Source organism: Callorhinus ursinus, unplaced genomic scaffold (assembly GCF_003265705.2).
Source record: "Callorhinus ursinus isolate GAN/ISIS: 27379988/994484 unplaced genomic scaffold, GSC_fseal_2.0 scaffold15, whole genome shotgun sequence".
Taxonomy (NCBI): Eukaryota; Metazoa; Chordata; class Mammalia; order Carnivora; family Otariidae; genus Callorhinus; species Callorhinus ursinus.
Window position 1 is genome coordinate 26,302,938 of NW_027397077.1, and position 14,761 is coordinate 26,317,698.

Sequence of the window (14,761 nt, forward strand, 5' to 3'; positions counted from 1 at the left end):
TTGGTCCCCCAAGTTTTTATCTCTGACTTTCAACTCTCTGTACTGTGGATTCTCAATTTTCCAGGCCAGGACAGTAGTTCCTAAGCTCTGAAGCCAATCAGAATCAAGGGCTTCACCCAGATCCAGTGCAAGAAGGCTAGGGTAGAACCCTGGAGGCCGCATTTACAACAGGCAGGCCAGGGGATGTGTAAGTTCACTATCACTACCCACCCATTCACTATGGGTGTTCTGTTAAGATTCCCCTGTGCCCTGTATATTTCCTTTACCCTCACCCATTCCCTGATTACTCCAGATTGGATCCCTGACAACTACTTCTCTCTTTATGAGTTAGTCCCACTACTCAGAGTTTGTTAGATTCCTTAAAACTCAACATGTCCAAAACTAAACAATCTTTCCTCAAAACTGCTCCTTTCCTTGATCAGGAAGAAGTCGCTGTCATCTCTTTGATGATGAGTTGATCACAAGGACCCGGTAATTCTTAGTCTTGTGGGTCAGATTTAACCCCTTTCTTTTCCTCATCTCCATGGCCGTCCAGCTGCCATCATCTCTCACCCGCAACCTCTCACCAGTGACCTTCTGCCACCACTGTACATAACATTTCGAAACAAAAGCCAATCTGATCAGGTCACTCCCCGGCTTGCAAATCTCCAAAACTCCCCTGTTGTCAGAGGATAATCTTAATTCTTTTGCTTGGAGTCACAGGCCCCTTGTGTAACTTCCCAGACTTCTCTCCTGCCATCCTTCTCCACTAACCCAGCACTACTCCGTTATCTGTTGTTTTCCCAACATGCCTTCCTCTTTCATATTTCTACATATGTTGTTCTCTTCCTGCTGGAAGCCACTTTTCTACTAGTTTGGTCAATAAACTCCTACAAATGCTTTGAAACCCAGCTCAAATGTTATTTTTAGAGAAGAGATGTACTTCTTCCTAAGTACTCCAGATGAACTTTATTTTTATGTTGGCCAAAGATCAGGCACATTTCATTATGATTAGGACTAAACATCTCCTCCCACTAGGTCAAGAATATCCTGTCACTGCTTGACTAAAGCCTAATAGTCCTGGACACTTACCATCCAAAAGCTTGCTGAATGAATGACTGGGATCATGAGCAACGGAAGGACGTAGAGTCGAGGCATGAGCAATCCATCACACTGCCAGGAATATGGCAGCTGCTCAATAAGCTAAGAATTCCTTCCATTTTGCAGACTAAGGAGATGGTGGTGAGAGAGGAAAAAACTGCTGCAAATTCTGAGTCTAGAGAAGGGAAGTTTCACGAGTCATGTGACCACCATCTTTATAGTAAAAGAGGAATTAAATCATCTGCTGAGATCGAATGCAGGTGTAGTGGAGGCTCAAATACACACGTGTATAGTCGGTGTGGTGAATGAGAGAAATCAAAAGGCACAAACACTGGGGTTGATGAGCCCATGAGGACTTGGCATCGTGGAGTCCAGAACGCAGAGCTGCCTATAAGGCATGGTTCTGAGAGCACCGCCAGGGGTATGCATTAGCTTCGGAAGAGCAGGGGACGCCAGAGAGTTGCCAAGGCCAAAGCAGTGGAGTCAGAGAGGATAAGGGAGAGACAGAGAGAGCACTACGGAAATGGTTAGTTATGGCTCTGTGCTGGTTGGGGAAGAAAAGTACACACAGGATGGAGAAGATAAAGTACAGTCAATTCAAGTAATGGGAAGACTAGGAGCAAAGGGAGGATGTGAAGCACCTGGGTCAAACACATAGCAAAAAGCAGTGAGGGTTTAGACGGGCTTCTAAAATCACTTAGGAGGTAAAAGGGAGAGGACTGGCACCTCACACAGCGACACACAGTAGGTGTTCAGTAGACACTTGCTGAATAAACTAGTCCATGACCATATGGGACAGAAGCATCCCCTCACCCAGCGATCCCACATGAGCTGCAAGCATCTAATTTATCATCAAGCTCATTAGAAAATAATCACACATTAACAGTGTATGCCAAGGACACCCCACAGACTAGTTGTTTTGACAAGGTTATATCTGACATTATTCTAACACGATAATGTAGGCGGTATGTTTAAGAGTTAGAAATAGCTCCAAAGGTACCCAAACCTGGCAGGACCTGGTACACTGCAGTCAGTCAGTCCGTCCGTCTGTCCGTCCATCCCTCTTGAATGAATGGAATGAATGGATACAGATACATCAGTAGAAGAATGGAAGACAGAATGTATATTACTTATAATATCTATAATAAACACCAGCTACCTTTCAAAACTGATCACCCGAGGAAAACTATTCACTGAACCCGGACTCAACCAGCAACATGGAATGAAGAGTTAAGGCAACTTGTGCCTCAAAAATTTAGATGATACAAAGGCACTAGCTGGGAGGTGGCAGCGTGTGAAGGTGCCTGATTTCTGTTGCCTGCCACGCTATTACAATGCATTTGCTGCATAAATGCTAACCGTCAATCCCCTTTGCCTGGGTAGCTGCGGTTTAGAAGTGGCTCAATCTGATCAGCAATGAGCTCTCCATTTAATGCTGCTTACTTCATAAACTACTAGTGCAGCTCAATTCTCTGAACAACTGGGAAGGCAACAGAGCTGATAAGAGAATTAATGCTCTCTTTCCAAATCACATCATCTAGGATAATAAAAGCATGTTAGACAAATAACTCTTGAAAGAAATAGGAGAAAAACAGTTTAACATAAAGCTCTAAGCTATATTGATGTTTATAAGCATTACGGGGTTGGGGGAAGAAACTTCTGAGCTAAGTCATAATTGCTAATGCTACGGATTTGTTCCCTGTAGAATTCTCTGAGATAAACACAGATTTGCATATTTGGCAGGTATTTTGTCTGTTAAACATTCCTGTTACTGTAAAGAATTTTTCTTTACCAGGAGTAGCTAGCTATTTTTCACTACTCATTTCCAATTCTCTGCCCACTTGCTTCCCCTATCCAGCATTCTGGGATTTCTTCCTCAAACAATAATGCTGGAGGAGAGCTTTTGTACCATGGGGTTGTGTACAGAAACCCCATCACATCTACAGAGAGCAAGGGGATGTGAAAAGATTTCATTGCAGAGCGAGAATGGACACAGAGAGCGATGTCAACCACGGCAGCTCAGGGCAGGATAAGAAAAATCATGTCTGCAGATATTTAGGCAATATTTACTTTAAGCTCATAAAAAAAACTGTGACCTTATAGAAACAAATGATGGTTTCACAGATTAAACCTGAATGATTCTAAGTTTTCAAAAACCAGCCGGAGAGAGAGGGGTGGAGAAAAACCTTTTGTGTCACCGGTCCTATTTTTACAGGTAACTGTACTTGACACATGAAGGGCCCGGGCACTTTTTTGGCAGCTTGTGATGCTGGACTCCTCTGGGGAGACAAAGTCTAAATGACACTGATTTTAATCTTCCCATTTACTCGAGCTAACTAAAGTCCCTCTGGTTCGAAACCTGGGTGTCTCACTTTGTCTCACAAGGTCTGAATGGGTAACAATCTTGGGATTTTTGGAGGTGAGGCTGGATTCTCCAAAGTGCAGATTCCTGTTCTAAGTCTGATGGATAATGCTGACATCAGAGCACGGCCTTTCCACTTTTGGCTTTGTTCAGCAGGCCCAGGCTAGATTCCTGCCAGCCTCAATGCCCCATTCTAGCTGCAGCCATCCTTAGAAATACTAGCCCCGTGGCAGGGGCTTCTGCAGGGCACCAGGTGATGTCAGGATCTACCCTGGGGTTCTCTTCTTCCTTCCTGGGGTTCCCTCTCTCTCTTCCTCCTTCCCTCCATACATCTTTCCCCTTTTCTCGCCCGCTCCTCTTGTAGTGAGTCAGTCCCCTCCTCCCCCTCTCCCTCTCCCTTTTTCTGTCCATCTCTGTCTCCCCTTCCTCTCTGCATCTCACCACCTGGCCCACTCTCAGTCTCTGGGCGTGTACATTAAAGTGAGCTGTCACCAACCAGTAAGAGGGCCTGTGCACAGTTGCGCTGGTCAGACTGGGGTAGGAGCCAAAGCATGGAGGATGTCAGACAGCAGCTGACAGTCCCCTCTGATGACAGGGCAGGGAGAGCAGGACGTTTCTGGTTTGGCTGTGGGTGGTGAGAGTCATTCTGGTCTTCGTGGTATTGGCGGTGCTGGGGCCCCCCGGACCACATGAGAAGGCCGGTGTGGTCCCCGCGCTGCAGTGGTTCTCACGCTCTTACTCAGCCTTCCCCTGACGCACGGGTGGCTCATGACCCACTGCAGTCCCCTCCTCACTGCTGAGCCAGGACCCAGGCCCTCTTCGGAGGCTGCCTTTACGGGCCGCCCAAGGAGCACATCACCGTCACTGCCCCAGCGGCAGGCAGCTTTTACCATGCTCGTGGCTCCTCAGGGGCCCCTCACTAGGCAGATCTAAGATTCAGGACACGAAGCGTGGTTACCTGAAGCCCACAGAGCACAAAAATGGGCCATGTCTTTCTCCTGGGAGACACGGAGCCCCCCACCCCCACCCCGATACACCAAGATTGTACACACACCCTTGTTGAACAGACTGAAAATGCGAATTTTCACCCCCAACCAAAAAAACCCCAAAAGAACTGTTAGTCAATTTGAATTATTCTAAGGTCCAGCTTAGTCTAGGGCTTATCTAACGGTCTATTGAGTTCTCAGTAAGTCATGTGAAAGGAAGTCTTATGATAACATTTCCTGAGACTTCTAGACATTTGATTAAGGAGTTATAAATCTTAGAGTCTGACTTGTCACAAGCAGAGTGAGATTACACCCAGGGCTGTCAAGATTAGGTAAACTTGTCTTGTTCTCTTACAGGTCTTTCTCAGCCTTATACCATAGATTAAAGATCTTTTTTAAGATAAAAAAAATAGTTACCATCATGCTCTATGTTTTAAAAAAAAATAACTAAAGGAGTATAAAGTGACAATTTTCAATCTTCACATCCTGAAAGGTGTTTACTTGCTGCTCACTGGAAAGATTTTAATAAGCAGTAAGTAAAAGAGAAGGAGGATTGCCTGCCAGGCTGGTCCCACACTGTGGCCCGATTAATTCATTACAGCTAAATGAATAACCTGTATTAAATCGAAAAATGCGCGTGAGCTATGTAACCCCCCATCTTCCAGTAACCAATTCCAAGAACGTGGTGGAATAAAATCAATACCTTCGGGGTGGGAGGGGATCCAGAAACCTCTTTACAAGAGCCCCTGTCAAATTCTATTGCTAATTTTGAGTTGACACATTATTCTAGGAATGACCAGCGGTTACCATCAGCAAACCTGTGGAGACAGAGGTTTTCATCCCACACATCACTGAAGGAGAGGATATTTAGGGAGTTCTAGGTCAGTGGGATGCTTCCTCAGCTTAGTGACAAGAGATTTGGTACCTAAGTGGAGAACTTACTGTTTCCAATTCTCTATACACGCCGGAATTATTGGGTTAAATAAAGACATGACAAGCTATAAATCAACTTCCTTTTTTTTTTTCCTGGGGAGTTTTTACTCAGGTGTACGCTAAATGTGCATTAAACTGCAGCTCCATTAAGCAGTTACAATGAAGGTAAAGGGCGCAAGGCTAAATACCACAGGACCTTGTATGGATCTCATGGCTTTAATGGAATCAGGTTTTTAACAACTCTTTTTTCGTTAAATACAGTCAGTGTCAGGAAGATGCGTCCCACTCATAAAGCAGCGCAATGACAATGTACAGTGGCACGAACACAAGGACATAGTTCATCATGACATTTCCAGCAATTCCCAACTGATTAGGGTCATTATGTTGGAGGTCTGATTTATGTTGTCATTTCCTCTCACCGATCCTGCATCAATGAATCTTAATGAATTGGTAAATAAGGGTGAAGATTACACTCTATGACACTGAAACATTCCTCATTCTCAACACCCGAGATTTATGTAGCCAATTAGTGACTAACAGAGAAAATTGGCTGGCAGAAAAATAATATTCTTTATGGTACAAAATGGAAAAAGCTTTCTCGTTTGAAGGGCAATGCCACAGCAAAAGTCCATAAAGTAGCTTGATATGTGGAAACACAAAAGATGTTTAAAATGGGCTGTAAGAGGTTCCCTAGTAAAATGCTTTTACTGTGGGTTTTCTTCTTGGGGTTTTTTTTTTTTTTTTGATGTCTCATTTTTTAAAGGTTATTGGTTTAATATGCGGACCTGTATTTTATAAAAGGGAAAAGTTGGCCTTTTGAGGAAAGGAGTTAAGTATACCCCTTATAGGACACAAGTGCTAATTCTTTGTATTTACTGGCATAGTGGGGAAAAAACAAGCAGACAACCCGTTATTCCCCCAGTTTTAACCATGACACCAGTTTCTGTGACTTCTTATAGACAGGTAGCCATGATCATTTGTACATAATCAGGGAGTGCTAAAATCTTTCATTCTGATTAATTACTGGTAAGTGTGCTTAAAGTACAGAGCATGTTTCAAATACCAGAACTTTTTAATTTGAAAAATAGCCTAATCATTAACACAGAAATCACTCCACTTACTAGTATTATTTTACATTCACCTGTTCCTGACCTCATTATAAAACCAGATGAAATGACTGTCATAAACAGGAAAAAAAAAGGTAAAAATTCCCCAATGAAACATAATTCAGAAAATCTTGGCTTCACCTAGAGCTTGAAGCGTCACCCTACGGTGTGTGTTCATGAATGCAAAGCATAGCTTCAGAGTCATTACTGCTTAAGTATATACTTAATGTTGAATACTGTCAGAAAAAAAAAAAAGAGGTTCTCAAAATCCACGTATTTATTCAGAATTCATCATCTGGGCTCCACGATATCCTTGTACAATATGCAAATCAGCCATGTCTCTTTCTTTCTTTCCCTTGTTTTCTAGTCAATGTCACCAAGAGAGTTTGGAAATTTAAAAAAAAAAAGTTGGATCAGCTGCATTGGGGTCTCTGTACCATCTCATTAAGCTAGCCAGGGCGTGATAAACAATAACAACAAGATGGAACCAGCATCGACAGGGCAGCCCGTTCTTTTCAGTTCTGGAATGCTCCACGACCACTCGAGTATCCTCCTTAAGAGTTGCTGCTTCATCAAGGGCTTCTGGATAATTGCGCCACTTCTGTCAAGCTCAGATCATGTCTGAGGCGCTGCAACCTTCAGGACTCCCTGCAAACTTGCTGCTCACAATTAGAGCTCCTCGGGCCGCCCGGAGCTACACAAGGTGCTCCAAACAGCAGGGCTGCTGAAAAGACAGCAGACGCCAGAGCAGACATCGCTGGGGAGGGGCGCGGGCGGGGGTGGGGGGGTGGGGGGGGAAGGCAAAATACAACCTCCTCCCAAAGCCTGGAGCCTGACAAGAATGTTGCCCTGTGGATGCTGAGGGTTCAGAGGTTCAGAGATGCCAAGTACACTGGGCAGCCTCTAAATGGATCGTTTTTGTTGTTTTTTAAGCCAATTTCTCAGAGAGCAAACACACCAAACTGGCCAGCGAAACTATAAGGGCGTGTGGCGCTTCTGACGTGTTCTGGTACCAAGAAACCCCTATCTGCACAGCAGAATGCCTTGGGCACACAAAACTGCCCTCAGAAGTCCCACTGGGCGTCTGGTACCCACAAATGGTTCAAATCTTTAAAATCCTCCCCCTTAAAACAAAGAAACGAGAGGGGGAAAAAAAACGCATCCCCTTTACCTATGACAGTGAACAGAAAATATTTTAAAATGCTAAGTGCAACCACCATCCAAAAAAAGAAAAATTAAATGCAAATATATTAAGAGTCATTCCAGGGCTGAAAACCAGTATATAAAACCTGCTAAGCCAAACCTGTGGGTAGAGAAGCAACTCTGGGGGAGGAAAAAAAAGGTTGGTACATCAACTCAAGGGTGGGCAGCTGACAGTCTGCTCCCAAAACTGGGAAGAGCCAAGAGAAAACTCTACACATGTTTTAATTTAAAATCATTATTTGATACTGATTCCAAACGAAAGTGTTTTGTAAAATATTTTCACAGTAGGTGGCATCACTTATCAACCGTAGGAGGGGTGTGGTGGCTTGAAGCATTTTCCTTTATTAAATTATCAAATAATCATTTACATGGTTTTCACATGTTCTGTTCCATTTGCGATACACCTACAAGGACTGGGGGGGGGCTTGCCAGAGTGAGGGAAAAGACTCCAGTACACTTTGACTACCCAGATACTCTTTTTGTTTTGTTTTGTTTTGTTTTTGCTGTCCTTTTTAATCACATGAGGGAAAAAAAAGTGAGTTTTCAAATCCACTTTCGTTCAGTAACAGGTCATTCCGTAAAAAAAACCGCATTTCTGCAGCTGATGGCAAAGTGCCCCTCTTTTCTTACAATGGGGACAATTTGGTTTAAAATAGCTCCTTTACTTAAATGAACCATGTATCAATGTTACTCATTCTGACTGGGAAAAATGAAGATGTAGGCTGTAAAATTAAAAACAAATAATGAACATAAGCACAGTGATGCTGAGGCATAATAACACCTGCAAAGACACTTCCTTCTTTTTTTATGTTCAAGAGAAACAAAATGAACTAATTCTCCTTTTCACATTATAAATACCGTGAATCTAAAAGCAAGACTTCTGATACTACAAATACTTAAGGAAGAAAGAACCAACCTACCTACAGCTATATTATAAGAAAAACTAGGAGAGCTCTCTAATCTTTGAAAAGAGATTTAATTTATTACAAATTTCAAAAGGGAGTGTGGTGGGGGCAGGGGGGGAGCTGACAATAGACAACACCAACTCAGTGATCTAGTGGTTATGCTGAAGAAAGTATACATTCTGGACACTTCAAATTTCTCCTTGTGTATTAGGAAAAAATAAAACAAAACAAAACAAAGATGGCTGATAAGTACTATTTACCAGGCAAAGTTTTTAAAATATGGAGTTGAGGGGCGCCTGGGTGGCTCAGTCAGTTAAGCATCCAACTCTTGGTATTGGCTCATGTCATGATCTCAGGTTTGGGACTGAGGCCCATGTCAGGCTCCACGCTGGACATGGAGCCAGCTTAAAATCTCTTTCTCCCCCACTTCTGCCCCATCTCGCCCACGCTTGCTCTCTAAAAATCAATAAATAAAATTAAATTAAAATAAAATAAAACAAAACAAAATGAAATAAAATATAAGGAGTTGAGAAAAAGGAAAAAAACTCAAGAAGTTCAACAGATGAAATAATGACAAACAAAAGGTAAGTAGGAAAAGTCTCTCTTTTTCATTGTGGCACATAAATAATTTTGGTGGATTCTAACTAGACTGTGGTCTAGGGAGATGTCAGAGAATGTGGGGTGTCAGGACCTAGACTCCTAGGAATTCAGAATGAGAGTAACAGGCAATTTGCCAAAAGGCAAAGCATTTGTACCTCAATGTTATCTCCTATATGAAGGCCACATCCATTTTTGGGTGAGCATTCAACTGCATGTGGAAAGAATTCTGTATGTGAGGAAGAGCTGTACAATTCAAAGGGGAATCAGTACTTGGCCTGCTTTTTTTTTTTTTTTTTAAAGATTTTATTTATTTATTTGAGAGAGAGAATGAGATAGAGAGACAGCATGAGAGGGAAGAGGGTCAGAGGGAGAAGCAGACTCCCTGCCGAGCAGGGAGCCCGATGCGGGACTCGATCCCGGGACTCCAGGATCATGACCTGAGCCGAAGGCAGTCGCTTAACCAACTGAGCTACCCAGGTGCCCCAGTACTTGGCCTGCTTTAGGATCATCCCCTTGAAAGCAATTTCAGGGGGCCGTCTAGTCTATCCTAGGTCACATCTGAAAAAGATCATGTGTCCAAAACATTAACTCTGAAGAGGCTGGGGGTGGGGGTGGGGGGCTTAGGAAACTGAGATAATATAAGGGGAATTTGATAGTATTAAGATAAAAGGTGTGCCACCATTCATTAATAGCATTCAATTAGCTGAATTCACATATTAGTAAATCTTCATGGTTAGAGCAGGGAGGACAAATAGATTCCATGCCAAGCACTACCGATCAGCAAGAAGCTGGCACTGTTGAAGAGAAAGATTCACAGGCCATGGTGATCGATTAGCAATGTCTGCTGTGAGCACTGGCAGAAGGAAGGAGTAAGTTATTCCAGCCATCTGCTAGCTACTGTTCTATAGGACCCCTCAATTGATGCTCCATGGCATCTCCAAGGTAATAAATAAAAGCTAAAATAAATAAATAGGCTTTCTCTAAGGCAGGAAGCACGTCCATGTCACCAGATCCGAAAAAGTGAAAATAGAAAATAGAATTCCAAAGAGAAAAATGGTTTCAAATTAGCATTAAAGAAAAGGGCAGGGGCCTCTAATGGGACTCTGAAGGAGAGGGACCCAGGGGTGCAGACCTGCATGGCCTACCAAAACCAAAATGGAGATTAGAGCACGTGGTGTAGCTTCACGGGCTATAAGCCCTGATTCCTGCAGACGCCATGGAGGGCAGGGGAGGGGAGGATGGGCCCATCTTTGGGATATAACAAGGAAGGCAGCTAAGAAAACTTCTAGAACACATGAGAAAGCGATGAGAAACAGAACTTGAGGCCTTGCTGTACCCAAGGTGCTTTTAGCTCAAATCAAACCTCATTCCGTGACAGAGAATTTTTGCTCTTTTTTGGGGGGGTTGGTATCCCCAACATTCCGCTTGACTGTGGTCACTAACTTGGGTGTTGGAGCTGCTACCGGCCTTTGCTCTTCCACAACCATTGCTGACCATTGGAGGTACAAGCGCATTTGTACACAACGCTCACCATGCTCGCAACTGCTGTTTCCTGCATGTCAGTGTGGAGATGGAGACAGAAGGGCCCACCTCCAGTTACAAGAAACTGAGATACCTTTCACACGCATGACAGGCCAAGGACAAAAAAAAAAGTTTGAACCACTAAACCAATAAACTAACAAATCTTTTTGGACAACCAGAGTATTTGCCAAATGGCAATTAGGGACAAACACCTCGAAACAGTATGGAGTAAAAGGAGACTAACCATTCATTCCACCCCAGCTCCAGATTAATCCAGCATACTTCACCTCCTGTATCCGAGACTACCTGATAAAACAGACAACCCAGGAGCACCACAGGCTGCCCTTCCAAAAACTGTCCTTGTAGAAGAGCTGACAGCAAGAGCCCTGCAAGGGTGGGGCGTTGCGGGGAAGAGCAGGGTGGCTCTTTAAAACCTTAGAGCTGCCAGTCACACTGCCTTATAGAAAGTTCTGCAGCTCCAAGGACATTCCCAGGAACAGCTGTTCCCTTCTGTTCAGAGATGATTTGCTGGTGGGCAAGGGTGGTGCAGGGGTGGAGGCTCTCCTCTCTGAGGTGTCTGCAAAGAAATGTTTCGAGCAGACGAGTTGAAGGCATTTTCTTCCCCAGTTATGCATAGGACAAAAGCTACCATTAACACGATTCCCCTGTGAAGTTCAAAGAGTCGACAATAGGCCAACTAGGGGTAAGATGATTGAAAATGGAAGCAGTGTATGGAAAATTTCAAGCAATAATCATAGCCAGGAGCCAGTGGCCCAGAGATATAAACACCCTGAAAACCAACTGATACTAATGAAGCCGCAGCTTCAAGGCAGACTAGGGCAGAGGGAGGGGTGAGCATTTTCAGCACTTAACAAGTAAGTGGGCACATTTCGTGCTGGGTACTGATCTTTGCCAGGACCCAGGATTCCTATGGCCATCTCACATCTAATACCCTGTCCCTTGACTTCTTAAGGACCAAAAAGTAAAGTGGGATAATATCCCACTTGAATGCCTGCTTTTAATGGATGAGGTGACAGCTATAATTTTCATGTGTTCATTCCAGTGAAGGCTTCCATCTATTCTGATGGGGGAAAAAAAAATCTTAGAAAAGACTGCATATCAAACTTCCCTGGGTTTCTAAGGACTGCCATAGATGCTTAGGGGAAAAAAAAAAAAAAAAAAAAACCTTGTAGGCGTGTAACACACCTTTCCACGGGATTGGGGTTATTGACAATTTACAATTAAAATCATGTTTCCCCTAAATCATCTGTACAATAAATAGAATGTGAGGAACATGTGAATCATTAATGGATACTGATTGTGAATTCTCTTGAAAAATCAAAGAATCTTCTTATAAGGCAAACAACAGCTCCAATCTAGCAAAACTGAATTTTCACATCTTGGGTTGAAGCTATGTGTTATACTTCTTACTTGTCCAGAGAGTTAACGAGCTTTCTGAAGGCAGGGAGCCCACCATGCCTAATGAGACAGATACTTAATATTTGTTGAATAATGTACATTCATATAATGTTGTCTCTCTCTTAAAAAAACAAACAAAAAAAAACAAAAGGGGTGCCTGCATGACTCAGACGGTTAAGTGTCTGCCTTCAGCTCAGGTCATGATCCCGGGGTCCTGGGATGGAGTCCCACATCGCAGGGAGCCTGCTTCTCCTTCTCCCTCTGCCTTCCCGCTCCCCCTGCTTGTACTTTCTCTCTAATAAAAAATTAAAAAAATCTTAAAAAAAAAAAAAACACAGAAAACAGGGACGTCTGGCTGGCTCAGTTGGAAGAGCATGTGACTCCTGATCTCAGGGTGGTGAGTTCGAGCCCCACATCAGATGTAAAGATTACTAAAAAAAAAATAAACTTTAAAAATAACAACAACATCTACACATAGAGCTTACTTAAGGTAGGGTACAACTGTATTAGGTAAAGAATATGTATCAGGAAAGTATCAAAGAAACAAATGCACCTATTTACCTAACAGAAAGGCCCCAATAGGAGCCTGTGGTCCCAGGGTCCCAGGTCCCAATTCCTGCAGGCGATCGGAGTCCAGCAGAGAGAATCACCTGGAAACACTGTCTTCTCTCTGATGACCTATGCTAATGGGACCATTATAGGAGATGAGCCAAGATTTACTGGCATCAAGGATGCTGGCTGGGTATAGAAACACTTTCCAAGTCCAAGTTCTTCAAAACAGTGGGGTAGGTGCTAGATCCCCAAGCTGGTTAGGAAGGACAAGGTGTGGACACAACCAAGGCTTCGGTGTAGAAGTATGTGTTGTCTGAGGCTGCATCCCCAAATACTCTCCAAGCTTCTACTGCGGGCCAGGTCCTTCGTGGAACATGCTCACTGCAGCTCTCTATCCATTTAGGGGATAAATCTTTGGGCCATCCCACCCGGTCTACCAGTCGTCATATACCGAGAGGTAGGATGTATATTCTAGAGTTGTACTGTCTCAAAGATACATACTGAGGGCCACAAACACAAGCCACATCTATAATTTAAAAAATTTCTACCAGCCATATTTTTAAAAGCAGAAAAAAACAGGGGAAATTACTTTTATCTTTATTTTTAAAGATTTTATTTATTTAAGAGAGACAACGCAAGCTTGGAAGCAGGGGGAGGGAGAGGGACAAGCAGACTCCCTGCTGCATGCAGAGTCTGACATAGGGATCGATCCCAAGACCCTGAACCCTGAGATCATGACCTGAGCCGAAGTCAGACACTTAACCGACTGAGCCACCTAGGTGCCCCGGAAATTACTTTTAAAAATATATTTCATCTAACTTAATCTATCCCAAATATTTCAATTTCAACATGTAATAACAAAGTTATTTTTTTTTTCATATATTTTTTTAATTTGACAGAGAGAGACACAGCAAGAGAGGGAACACAAGCAGGGGGAGTGGGAGAGGGAGAAGCAGGCTTCCCACTGAGCAGAGAGCCCGCTGTGGGGCTCGATCTCAGGACCCTGGGATCACGACCTGAGCTGAAGGCAGACGCTTAACCGACTGAGCCACCCAGGCGCCCCAGTAACAAAGTTATTAACAAGATATTTTACATTCTTCTTTTCGCTAAGTCCCTGAACTCACATGTACACATTAAGTGTGTATTTTGTACAAATGGCACATCCTTGATTCAGGCCGGCCATCTGGCTGATGGCTCCCATGCTGGCTAGTGCATGCCTAAAGAACATTCCAAGATGCTGGAATGGAAGAGTTGTAAGGGGAAAGGAGAACTTCCACACTGCCATCAGTTCACATGCCTGGATTGGGGCTGCTGAGAGACAGGGTTGGGAAAGGAAGCTAGAGTCTCCTTGAAATATTCCCACTTCCCTCTCCACAAGTGGCCTACATCGTGTGTACCAATACAAACCACTCTGAGCATGGCCACGGCAATGCACTGAAACATCTACAGAGCCATACATCCATAAATTCTACAGGTGATACTCATTCTGTCACCTGTCAAGATAAAAGTCAAACAGACTTCAATCAAAGGGAAGGAGGAAGCACAGCATTTTCCTCCCCGCAAGAAAAAAAGAATTTATCAACAGTCTAGTTTGCGGGGGAGGGGGGGACACGCAGTGAGGAGAAGGTGGCTTCCCGCCAGGAATTTACATCACACTGAGGACTGGGAAATTAGGAGGTGTCTCAGTTATTTAGAGCACACATTTAAAGTCTAAATCCCCAAGACAGAAGACAAATACGAGAGCCCTTAAATACCACAGGTACTCAAAAAATAAGTATCCAAGAAGCACAAAATGTTTTCAAGCGACTGACAGGTTAGTGGGGAGGAGCATGGAGTGGTGATTTAATTGACCAAGTGCTTTTGGACAGACAGGCTTGGGTTCAGTCACTTTCTACTTGTGTCAGCAAGTTATTCAATCTGTGTGGACGCCGGTTTCCTCATCAGTAAGCAGGGACAAGTAATGGTTACCCTGCCAGGCCTCTATCGTCTATGACAGCACAAGATGTCAAGTGCTTAGCAGCTGCTCTTCAATGAACGTCACATGCAACACACACACACACACACACACACACACACACACACACACACACAAGA

General features: G+C 43.6%; 1 protein-coding gene and 1 non-coding gene across 5 annotated transcripts in view; one reads left to right on the forward strand and one right to left on the reverse strand.

The window, feature by feature from the left end:
- FOXP1 (forkhead box P1) overlaps positions 1 to 14,761 on the reverse strand; it is a 568,616-nt gene that overhangs the window by 250,484 nt on the left and 303,371 nt on the right. The window lies entirely within an intron of this gene.
- Positions 12,465 to 12,537, forward strand: TRNAR-CCU (transfer RNA arginine (anticodon CCU)). Its single transcript has one exon. It is a non-coding gene; the product is annotated as a tRNA-Arg (tRNA).